Source organism: Leptinotarsa decemlineata, unplaced genomic scaffold (assembly GCF_025532065.1).
Source record: "Leptinotarsa decemlineata unplaced genomic scaffold, Ldec_3_MD MMD2_tig00026299_RagTag_RagTag, whole genome shotgun sequence".
Taxonomy (NCBI): domain Eukaryota; kingdom Metazoa; phylum Arthropoda; class Insecta; order Coleoptera; family Chrysomelidae; genus Leptinotarsa; species Leptinotarsa decemlineata.
The window spans coordinates 8,460,320-8,472,740 of NW_027412676.1; the positions used below are offsets into that span (position 1 = coordinate 8,460,320).

General features: G+C 33.7%; 1 protein-coding gene and 1 long non-coding RNA gene across 2 annotated transcripts in view; one reads left to right on the forward strand and one right to left on the reverse strand.

Annotated features, from left to right (window-relative positions):
* The window catches only part of Src42A (Tyrosine-protein kinase Src42A), a 261,237-nt gene that overhangs the window by 181,203 nt on the left and 67,613 nt on the right, over nucleotides 1-12,421 (reverse strand). The window lies entirely within an intron of this gene.
* Nucleotides 7,726-8,340, forward strand: LOC141484891 (uncharacterized). Its single transcript, XR_012466864.1, has 3 exons — nucleotides 7,726-7,851; nucleotides 7,927-8,063; nucleotides 8,264-8,340. It is a non-coding gene; the product is annotated as an uncharacterized lncRNA (long non-coding RNA).

The following is a 12,421-nucleotide window of genomic DNA, read 5'->3' on the forward strand; positions in this document are numbered from 1 at the left end:
TACATACGCAGCGGACATGCAGTATTTTTAAGTGGATCGATAAATTAAAATCAGAAGGATTATGACAGGTTTCTAAATAAAAGAAAACAAGTCCACTTTTTTGGTGCTCGTACAGGACGGGTCGAGTGTGTTTGGCGTTAAGTTTATGAGTTACGAAGTTGGTTCTTGACAGAGTTGGCACGAGCTGAATTAAGATTTTTATCAATAATTATATGCTTGGACTGAAGTTGATGAAATATTATTTCGCATACCAGAGTTTCATACTTCTATTAATCATTTCAATAAGGAAGTTCAACAATATAGAGTAGTGGTAATTGTAGATTTATTTTCATTACATAAATGTACAACAACAAAATGCAGAATATAAATAAATAAAATTTTCAAAATCTTCCCGAAAACGTTATTTGGGTATCTTCGGCATCGACAACTAAAAAGCATTAATCTTGTGTTTTGTGTTAGGTATATAAATACCTCTTCGAGCTACCGGTAGCATCACCTCTAGTCACAGTTCCACCAGCCATGTAAATCATAGCGGGCGTAATACATTCGAGAGAAAAATATCTTGTCAGAGGTGGGCTCGAACTCACCACCTTTGAATTTAGAGAAGGATTCTCTACCACTAAGACCAATTCAGCTTTGAAAAATGTTTTTAAAATTACATATCTTGGAACTATTCCTGAACAAGTAATGACAAGTGTTTTCTACAAAATCTGACGATTTGGTAAAATATCACATAGATCAGTCACCGAAAAAACGCTTTAATATCAGTATCACGTTATTAGTTATTGAATAACTTCTTCAGGACGCGTGGGTTCGACTACCTATCGGGCGCGTCCCCAGGTAGCGAATAGGGGAACGGCCAGGGGCTGGATGCCCTCTCCGGGAAGCCAATGTTGCCTTACGGACGGGGTCGCCGGACTCCTGGTCAGTGGCAGAAATAAGTAGGGTGAGGGGAACTAGAACCCCCCAAAAGCCCTGCAAAACATGCCACCGCGGACCAGCCTACCCAAGCTAAGGTGTAAGGAATCGTGCCGTCAGCTGAATGGCCGCAGGGTGATATGCGCTTACGAACGATCCCCTTGGGGCGAAACCTCATTGTAATCAGCCAACCTCTGGTAATGCGGGGCTCTGTCAGAGGTGACCAACTCTTCCCTTGCTACTCGTGGGAACGCATATGAATGAAACAAACACAAAAACAGAAACAACAAAAACAGAAACAATAAAAACAAAAACCAATTCCGAGGCTGGACAGAAGTGCTCACCTCAATCTAAGGCGGTGGCTGGGGATGAACAGAAATGTCCACCCCAATCTACCGCTTGGAATGAGGCTGGACATAGCATATCACCTCGTGATGTAACACAAAGGCCAAGGCGTAAGCGCATTTGCGGAGTCGCGGCCAAAAGGAGAAAGAGAGGAAAGAGTCAGGAGTGGCAGCAACTATGAGTGCACCCTCCTCCTCCCCCACTCCACCTCCAACAGCAAGGGCACTTCCAGCGGCGGGCGCCAAGAGCTCTGCCTTGAATAAAGGCAAGGAACCGGCTGCCCCTGCAAGAAAGCTCACTCACTTGTGCACCTCCACGAAGTGAACCCCAAGAAGGTTGACAAGGCCGCGCAACGATAGTAATGTCGCTGCACTCTCCAAAACCTTCGCGGTGGTTACCGTGAGACACCTCAAGGTTGCCAAAAAGAGTATGTGTTCGGCAAGTCTTAGGCTACACCTGCCAATATAAAGGAGATGTCTCCTAGTGACCTGTCCACCTTCCTGGAAAGAACAGGATGGACGATGACCTAGAAGGACAACTCCTCGGAAGGATGTACAGCGGGTCACATGTGACCTAAGTGCTGTGGGTTGACACTCACCCTCCCTACTCTACAGATACAGAGAACTTCTTCAGGAAATTATATGAAGTAAGATATTTTTTCAAGCTGTATATTTCAAAACCCCCTTTGCAAGTAGTACTTTAGTAGGAATTTAGAATTCGGCCACAAAAAATCTGAGTGAGAACTAAATGAAAATGTTTATACTTTGACTTACAATTTCTTTACTAAAATTCTTCTCAATGTCATATCTTACTACTGATATCGATTTTCTTCAAATCTATAACAGCGAATATTTCATTCAAACAAAATGATGGAAAATTGAAGGCTAGGCCACCAAAACAGAGGTTTACGGCGATAAAACACTTCCAACAGCTGTGAAATTAACATCTAGGTGTCATTATTATAGAGATTGAATATTTTGTTCTTATATCGATGCATTCATCTGAGAATATTTCAGAAAATGATCTTCACGAATGCCACTCGATAAATGCCCATTTTTTTAAACTCAAACTTTGTTATTTTTGAGCAATACCAATCGAGCAACCAGCAATAGATAAAACCACTCACTCGTTTTACGACCTCGTGGTTCCATTATTCTGTTTGATCTCATGGTATTTGTGATGCACTGTTTGGAACGTTTGGTGTGGTAATGAATATTACTGGAGGAAAAGTAAGATCAAACTTCCTCTTGAAGATGATCTCTTGGTGATCGAAACACGTGTCGAGGAGTTAAAATAACAGTATGATGTTGGGAAAAAACTACAGAAATACTCATGGTATTGCTGAACAATGGATATATATGGATAAAACTTTGAGGTATTGTGTTATTACTATTGATAAAACGCTTCAACAGCGTTAAAACTGACAGGTATGAAGCTAACAGCTATGAAATTACCGTTTGAATGTCATTATTCTTGAATTATACGTAACTCTCAGGTTTTAGTTGTTTTTCTCATCAAATTGAACCGATGGAATCGAATATTCAAATATGATTCTGACTAAATAATATCATAATATCAAATTGAACTTGTGAATTTGATATTGTGATCATGTCCGTGACTAGATCCTCTAAACTTTACTGAGACAACTCAAATGAATTTGTAAATCGAATGAAACTTGCCAATACAATGAACAGATATAAGAGATCGAAATGAAAAACTCAGTTCAGGAACAAAATTGCACTAACAACATTCAAACAGTTGCTGAGAATTAGAGCATTATCGAAAATAATCCAAACAATGTTAGGCGATCTGTAAATCTAACTTTCAACTCCTACCTAGAGGATTATACACACATTTTGAAGCGCTGATAATCTCAAATCTTGAAAAGAAAAAGCAAACAACACTTATGATACTCTCGACATCATTAGTGAATTCAGGCACGATTCGTTTCAATAATAATGGGAATAAAGGAAAAAATCCTTTAATACGATTGAAAAACAGAGCAGCATTCAAAAATTGACAGTTTCATCAATCTAGCAAAACATTCCTTTCGATGCTATTGAGAAAGCATAACTTTATTTTCGCTTGGTCAGTAATTAAATATACCTTTTTCTTTAAGAAAACGCAACTCTTACTCTTAGAACACACCATTCTCTCGTGCATTATATGGAAAGTAAAAATGTAGGATAATTTACAGAATCAGGCCAAACGCATTATGCATCGACAGATACGGATATACGTATGGCGCCACAGTAAACGAGAAAAAAAGGAATTGTCTGTAACCATCTTGAAAATCAACTACATACTGTAAGATTAAATCTAAATACCATTTTTTTTGAGAAAATGAACGTTTGGCAAAATTTCATATCTTTCCAACTTTTTTATGTAATTCAAGAAACACTGTGAGATTTTTAGTAAACAGTTTTACAAAAACGCCACTCATGTTTCGCTATACCATAGCTTCCTCAGGTGTGTCTGTAGAGCACATATTCAAGAAACACTTCATCGTGAGATTTTCACTAAACATTTTTGCAAAAACTCCACACGGGTTTCGCTATCTAATAACTTCTTCATGGTATATACAGGAGTATAGACACGTATAGACACAGGAGTATAGACACGTCTGAAAAAGCTATACTCCTGTATAGACACGCCTGAAGAAGCTATTGTATAGCTATTGTATGGCCTGCTTACCAAATACCGAATGGAAATACCATTCTGAAGGGACATTTTCACAAATAAATGTTCATAAGTCCGAAACTTGACTAGTTAGGTATAGGTATGATATACATAGAAAGAAAGCAAATTTCAGCAGCTTTCCGAATTTTCAATAATATACAGGGTGTTCCATTTAAAATAATCAAATTTCAGCAACTTTTTCAAGCAAACGAAAAAACTGTATTTTTTTACCACCCTGTATTGAAGTAACGGAGATTAGGCTGACGTGTGGGAAGTGTCCAAGTATCACCTAACTCCAAACCAAATTTCGATATCATAGTACTTCTTAACTAAAAGATATCGGCATTTTTAGACGTCATGATTTTCGAAGAAAAAAATTGAAATTAATTTTTATTTCGAAAACGGTAACAGATTGGTATAGGGAAATATCAAGAAAAGTTGTCGGGCAATTGTTGGAGATTCCAAAAATAATATTATATACAGAGTGTTCCATTTGAAAAATCAAAGTTGCTACTGCTTTCTAATAGAAGCGGCAACACCGCATTGTCGAAAATATTTTAGTTGGCTAGAGAATGTCCGAATATGCCCTCCATTAAATTTTCAAAGTGATCCGTTGTCTGGTTCACCAGAAACGTCTAATGTGCCATCCACCGTGAATCAGCCTGTAGACATGCCTGAAGAAGCTATTGTATAGCGAAACACGTGTTGCGTTTTTGTAAAACTGTCACAATGAAGTGTTTCTTGAATACGTTGTGGATTTTCATCAACTATCGGCCGATTATTTACTTTTTCTTTGTCTAAAAATTGCAATGAATTGAATAAATAAAATCATGGGATATATAAAAAAACAAATATTATGGGACAAGCTGAATTTCCTAACCGCCTTTAAACTTACTCACTACTAAACACGTCTAAAGAAGCTATGCCGATTTATAAACTGTTACAATAAATGGTTACTTAAAATTCGTTATCATAGATTTTCGCCTAGTACTACATGGGCTGAAAAGACATAAATGGCACTAGTCTTATTGCATTCACCAATTTTGCGGTTAGTAATAACTTTCAGAAGAAAGCACTTGAAATTTTGTTACCTTCTACTCATGACTGCAAAGAGAGTGGCACACTACTTTTGTGTCAAAACAATGGATCAAAAGCAATTTCGTGTTTTAATTTCACACTGCTTCTTGATGTGAAAATATACCGTTCAAGCGAAGCATTGGATTGAAAAGTGTTATAAGGACTCCGTGCCATCAAAACAACAATTGAACGTTGATTTGCTGACTTCAAACGTGGTCGTAGAGACACCGATAATGCAGAACGTAGTGAACGTTCAAATGAGGCAGTAACACCAGAAAAACATATAGAAAAATCCACAAAATCGTTTTGAATGATCGAATAGTGAAGTTGCGTGAGTTAGCTGACATTGTATGGATATCAAAAGAACGAGTTGGCTTTACACTGCATAAGCATTTGATTATGAGAAAGCTCTCTTCAAAGTGTGCGCCGCGCTAGCTCACTGTTGACCAGAAACAAGAACATCATGAACGTCATGTTTAAACATAACAAACCAAAATATTTGCGTCGATATGCGATAATGGATGAAACATGGATCCATCACTTTACTCCGGTGTCAAAACGATCGTCATCTGAGTGGAAAGCAACTGGTGAACCTCGTCCAAAGCGCCCAAAAGCACAACAATCGGCTGGGAAGGTTATGGTCTCAGTATTTTGGGATGTGCGAGGTGTAACATTCATCAACTATCTTGAGAAGGGAAATACCATCACCAGTGAATATTATATAGCATTATTGGAGCGTTTGAAGGTCAAAATTGCAAAGAAACGACCGCATATGGTAAAGAGAAAAAATTGTTTCATCAACACAAAGCACCGTGTTACAACACGTAAAAAAATCCCACTAGAATTTTTGAAACAATATTGTGTCACGGTAATTTTCTACAAATTGTTGTTTTAAACACAATGATTGTATTAAAAACTAAGTTTTCGAATTAGGTTATCTCAAATAAAATTGTAGTTGATGATTGTAGTAATTCATCAAATAACGCATACAGCATATCAAAACAATTTATTTAAGTTTTGCTAATAAATATTTCAGCAATTTATCAAATAAATTGTTTCAATATTATAATATATTCCATAGTAGAATCTACTATGATTTATTGTGTATTTCTCTCCAATTTATGATAAAAATCATCTGTGAACTTAACAATAAAGTCATAAGAATGTTTTTCAAAAATCGATAAAAACGAATATCATAGGTATTGTTGTACAATTGTTGGAATGAATAATAAAATATTGTGTTAGGAAAGAAAAATATGGTAAATTTTCGTTTTGAGGACACCCGGCGATTTTGAAAAAATGTTTGCGTGTACCTACGTATTTTGATGCGTAGATTATGAATCCGAAAGCGGCGCTCTCCCTTATTTACAGAGTTACGGCCCTTCAAAGTTCTGAAAAGGGCAACTTTTCAGCCTTCTTTTTCACAAAATAAACTATTTAATAACACAAGCATCTATTCACTAGTTCACATTTACACCTTATTCCTCCTTCTTTGACACTTTTCACTTCAATAATCAACATTATTCTTATAAAAAACCTAATTTAAAAACGAATGCTTCTCCTGGTGACATTATTCTATTTTTATGTTAGTTACTAGTGACATTTCAGAAAAAAGCGGTTGATATTTACCGCCGACTACTATTTCAAATTCATAATAGGTACATGCTAAAATTTTCTCAAAATCTCCGGGTGTCCTCAAAACGAAAATTTACCCATTTTGAATATTACCAAAAGTAAGAATGAGTCCAGAAACCGGTATAGCAAATATGCTAAAGAAATAGGTTTTTGAAAACCTTACCGAATTTTTCGTAGGTAAGTACCAAAGTAGTGGTAGATCTTTTATATTTTCTTTGATTTCAATGAGAACTAGTGCTGTATCCCATTCGTATCGTAAGTTTTAAGTTGATCTAATTAGATATTTCTTTTGTTTGTAAGAATGATTTCGTATGAAGATGTTGAATAAACCAAATTAGAAAAGGAAAATGTTGTTTTTCGAGTAATGTACAAATTCGTTGTTTAGTCAATGTACTACAGACTATTTTAAATTACATATACATTGTTTCGGAAAGTTATATTTTTTATGCAGCCCAGCCAATAATTTGTTTTTCTACTTGAAGGGAATGAAATTGACCATGAGGCTCTTTTATATCTACATTTCTAAACAATGAAAGAACTGGTTTCAAAAATCAGGCTACGAACTAAATTGTGGCAAAAACTTAAAACGTATCAGGTTCTACATAGAATGCCTGTGATTATTCAAAAACGAGTCGAAGATCAACCTTCAGGAAGTAACATCGGAGGTAATGTAAGTAAGTTTTTCACATTGATACCTTGTATTTTAACATAGACACCTATTCTTCTTTTATTGTTAATATTGTTAAATTTAGTTAAGAATGAGAAGGCATTCCTACTAAATAAATAAAACACTAAATAAATATATCGAAAAATGTTTTTTGATGTGTTTAATACATTGTTTTTGTTTTTCTGAACCGTCATGGGTAGATGCAATTTATCAGAGTTTTGAGGACCCTACTTAGTCATTATTGGCATACATATTCAAATAGTAGTAGAAGGATTTTAGTGACAGGAAATCATAGACAGATTGGAACTCCAGGGAGATTCTCATAAATAACTGAGAGTATTAATTTTTCAGGGAAGTGACGCTACTACTATCACTTTGGAAGAATGCAATCCAGAGGATATCGAGAAACCTCTTCTACACGTGAGACCTTACAGCGAAAAAGCTACTGTGGCCTTTATATTAGGTATTGCTCCAGCACTGATAACTCTTAATTTGGTGATGATTTTTCCTCGATTATCATTTTTATTCAGGTATATTCCATGCATACTGCAAATATGTTGCGTATTATGGTTTACGTGAATAAATATTTCTTTCTCAAATTTCAGACTGTAGAAAGGCTTTTGGATACCACTGAGGATGGTAAATTGATAAGGGCTACTTATAAACCAGGACGTGTATTTTTAAGAAATGAGACAGCATCCTTAATAATTAAGAATGAATTGAAAGATGAAAAAAATTGAAGGTAAGTCACAATTTCGTCGTGAAAAAATAATTTATCAAAGGAAATTGTTTTCTATTACAACTAATTTGTAACAAAAATATGAACAAATTATAGAATTATTTTTGAAATTTTTTATTTCAAAAGTGTTCTCGCTAACTTCATAAGTATATAATCATAACATTTTATATTACTTTCATCACCGATTTTTTATTTATTTTCAGAATATCCTGTGAGAGATTCAGAACATTGGCATAAATGTTTCATTTTGGTAAAATTCCCATTTTATTAAGGATTGGCAATAATAGAAATGATTATTCTTGAAGTTTTTACCTTTCACTTAATTGAAATAATAGGATAATCTTGAAATGAAAAAAATCGATAGTTTGATCCTAGAAAATGTTACTACTTACTTATACTAGAGAGACATTTTCAATGTAATTATTTTTGTTTGGTTTTACGTCGTTTGTCATCTTTCAAATTTTTTATTCAAAATTAAAAATAGATCAATGATTTGTATTTCGAAATCTTTTACTATTTTTGAACTTCCTAACTATGCCCGTCATTCCTCAAATTTTTTAACACTTTATCAAGATATGTTCATGTTACTTTCAACTTTTTGAATTCAATTTTTGTTATATTTTTGATTAAAATTGAACAAGAAGTAGGTACCAGAAACATATTTTGGTTTACTGTGAAATGAAGTTGAATTGATACTACCTGTATTATTTTCCTCCACAAATATGTTGTACTTTTTCAAACAACGTTTAGTGATAATTAAAACATCCTGTTCCAAAAAGTGATAGATAGATTTTCATTCTTTAATCATCGCATAGTAATTACTCGAATAATTTGTTTGAGTTTTCGCTACAATATATTTCAATTGGGAAAGTTTTTTGGCTTTCTACTACTCCATCTGATACAAAAAAAGGGATGAGAGAATCTTCCAAAGAAAGGAAAGAAGTAATCAATTTGAAAATAAGTAACTCTATACATGGATGTGTAGATCATGCAAAGAAGTAACTTTCAGACACAAACTGAAAGAAAGTCCTCCTGAAACAGCTACTTTCATATAAACATTGAATTAAACGAAAGAAAAAAATTCTTTCGAAACAAATGAGTTCTACTCATGAGTTCTGCTCATGTGAATGATATCTGATTCTTATTCCACAACAGATGTTTGATATACAAACTGAGTAGAGAAAAGTATGTTCTGTATAATTCAGTGTTCATATAGAAGTATTTGTTTCGAAAGAATTTTTTTCGTTCGTGTAATTCAATGTTTATATGAAAGTAGCTGTTTCAGGAGGACTTTCTTTCAGTTTGTGTCTGAAAGTTACTTCTTTGCATGATCTACACATCCATGTATAGAGTTACTTATTTTCAAATTGATTACTTCCTTCCTTTCTTTGGAAGATTCTCTCATCCCTTTTTTTGTATCAGATGGAGTAGTAGAAAGCCAAAAAACTTTCTTTCCCAAAAATTAATCACTCCTAAAAATATATCCCCTTCAATTCATATTTCAATTATTAGCACAATTCCAGTAAATTATTATTATTATGTGCTTTATGAATTTTTTTTGACTGATGGTTTGGTGTTGATTTGTACAATTTCTAAAATTTTCATGATAAAAGTATTAGAAGTTTTTAACACAATAATGCTTTCAATATTTTGACAAATTTTTATGTCATTCCGTGAAAAATTGAAGCAAGATCTAGTACAATATTATTTGAAAAATCGCTACAGATTTTAATGAAAAACTGTTAATATTGAGAGTTACTGGTAACACAAGGTTATGAATGTTTTCAAAACAAAATATATCGAATGGTAGAATAATTTAGTAAAAAAGTATGTACACAATGTTGTAGTACATACTATTACAAATTGGAGTCGTCGCTGTATGTGATATAATTTGTAACAAAAATGTTGACAATTGTAGAAATTTTCGCCACATTTTTTTCCGTCAAGCCTCAGGCGACTTTTTTCTGTTCGCAGACCTCAAAAAAATGGTCACCAGTAAGAAATTTCGCTCAAATGAAGAGGTTATTAATGAAACTGAGGCCTATTTCGGGACAAAATACAAATCGTTCAACAAAAGTGGTATTGAAATGTTAGAACGGCGCTGAAATGATTGTGTTGCTCTTGATGGAGATTACGTTGATGAATAAAGCCAATTTTGAACGAAGAAAACGCGTTTTCTTTCTTAGGCCCGGGACTTTTCGCCTCGGATGTTATCATCTACCAATAATAATTGTGATATCTTGTCTAACTTCCTGAACTTCATTGTGATACAGTTTAGAATATTTGGATATGATCGAAAATGCTTTAATATTTGTTTTGAATGAATTGCATGTGCTTAACGAACTTTATATTTCACACTTCTTCGTTGAAAATTTGCCAAATCATGAACAAATTCATAACTGCTGAAATATGAAAAATGTGTAATCTACTTTGAAACCCCGTACTTCCGGCGTTTAAGCATTTCAGGTTCTGGGAAGTTTTTGTCGATCATCATCTTTGACTTCCTCAATTCCAACCGGTAAATGGTTCCTCCAAACTTCTGTGATTGGTACCAGAAGAACTTTTGATGCTTTGTCTCTATATGCATGAAGGTCTGGCTAGCAATTTTACTTTTCTTTGATAAGCACTTCATGGCAAATTAATTTACGATAATTAGTTTCCTGTCACAGAACTACCAAGAAATCTAATATAATTTAATCAAAGTATGTTGATAACGGAATTTCTCTTTCATCATCCTCGTGAGCAAAATAAAACAGATAGATTAAATTAGTGACGACTGTTATCTAATCTCGGAGAGCTTCCTGATGTACCGGATACAATCCAGGATATACACTGGATATTATTTTGAAAAGCCTGATTCTCTGTCTATTTGGGAAACAGGGAAGGCCGTATCATTTACAATACCCAAATTTAATAGATACGTATCATGGTTTGCTAAACATTTTTATTATGATCTTAAAACTGATCCCCCGTAGAACAAAGTCTTACTTTGTGCTTGTGATTGAAATACATTTCACCACATTGACCAGATAGTGATCAATAGGTAATTTCATAAATGGGGAATTTCTATTGAATATGAAATGTCTGGGGTTTATTAGTTGCTAAAAACGAATATGTGTGTAGTAGGTATAAAAGATTTCTAATTGTAGAATACTATGTCAAAAGTACCTACTAAATTATCAAAATCTAAGCTATATTTAAGCTATATAAGATATCATCCAAGCAAGAGCTCTAATTGATCAACTGTTTCATCTTTATTTTTCACTCGCAGCAGAATATAATAAAAATAATAATATTTCAATAAATTGATGGATGTAGCCGTTACTACGTGGTAGGAGATCATAATGAAAAGAGAAATGAACATTTCTATGTTTTTTACCACTTTTAATTGTAACTAACGTTACTGCAGTTTCGTCCTATATGGACATTCTTAAACTAATACAATAAGGAGTTTATTGTATTAGTTTGAGAATGTCCATATAGGACGAAACTGCAGTTAGTTACATGTCTATTTTCATAATAATATTTATTTGTAGTTCCTTATTACATATAAATACAATAAATATTCAATCTATAAAAATGATTTAAAAAAAACTACAAATAAGGCTAGAAACAACATGTACCGGAAGGTACTGTTGATCTTAGTTCTAGCCTTGAAGAAAACTAAACAAGAGAAAAAACAAAGAAAAAAGAAGAGAAAAAAAAAGAGGAAGGAGAGAGAGGGAAGAGGGAGAGAAAACATGTTAAACGTTATTACTGAAAATCTTTCAGAAGTATAAAATCTATGAAATCAATGGCTTTCTGATTGAGCAGCGAAGTTTTTGTAACAGCACTTAAATGAAGAAACTTTACTAACTTTAAATTTTTGTGGAATATTATTATACAAACTATATATATATTATAACTGAAGGATCGTCGATATAGAGTGGTTCGATGGGGGCAGAGGAGAAAGTAACCCTTTAAACCTCAATTTTAGAGTGTGTACATCGCTTCGAAATCTTATTTTGTTATACAAATATGATGGACATTTGTTAATCAATATTTTATGAAAGAGGGTAGCCGACTGTAAAACACGTCTATTTTCCATAGTTAACCAATTGGTTTCCTTAAGTTTATATGAAATTCTGTCATATTTTTTAATACCATATATATATACCTAAGACATGATTTTTGAACTCTCTCAATTCTTAAAATGTCTTTTTTATTCAGGCATGAACCATACACAACATCACAATATGCAAAATGACTCAACACAAGCGCATTTGTTAATTTTATTTTCAAACTTATTGATAATAAATGACGATGAGTATGAAGCATTTTTAAACTCATGTAACTTCGTTGAACACATTTTGTGACATGTT